This window comes from Crocodylus porosus, unplaced genomic scaffold, assembly GCF_001723895.1.
Source record: "Crocodylus porosus isolate Cpor-Errol unplaced genomic scaffold, CroPor_comp1, whole genome shotgun sequence".
Classification (NCBI taxonomy): domain Eukaryota; kingdom Metazoa; phylum Chordata; order Crocodylia; family Crocodylidae; genus Crocodylus; species Crocodylus porosus.
In genome coordinates this window covers 16,937,521-16,937,831 of record NW_017728922.1, presented here as the reverse complement: position 1 = coordinate 16,937,831, position 311 = coordinate 16,937,521, and positions in this window count along the sequence as shown.

The following is a 311-nucleotide window of genomic DNA, read 5'->3' as shown; positions in this document are numbered from 1 at the left end:
CAGGGTTACTTACAGGAACTAGCCTTAGATGCAGAAGAATAGGATGGGCTCTCTCTTTGGTATGCTGCTCCCCCACCAAACTGCTTAGTCAATCTGAAGTTAAGGACTTTACCTCTAAGTGCTAAAAATATGTAAAAATCCAACTGGTGCAAGTCATAAAATCATAGAGGTCGGGTCAGAAGGGACCTTGTAGATCTTCAAGTCCGACCCCCTGCCTGGGCAGGAGAAAAACTGGGCTCAAATGACTCCAGCTAGGTAGGCATCAAGCCTCTTCTTAAAGACCCCCAGGGTAGGAGCCAGCACCACTTCCC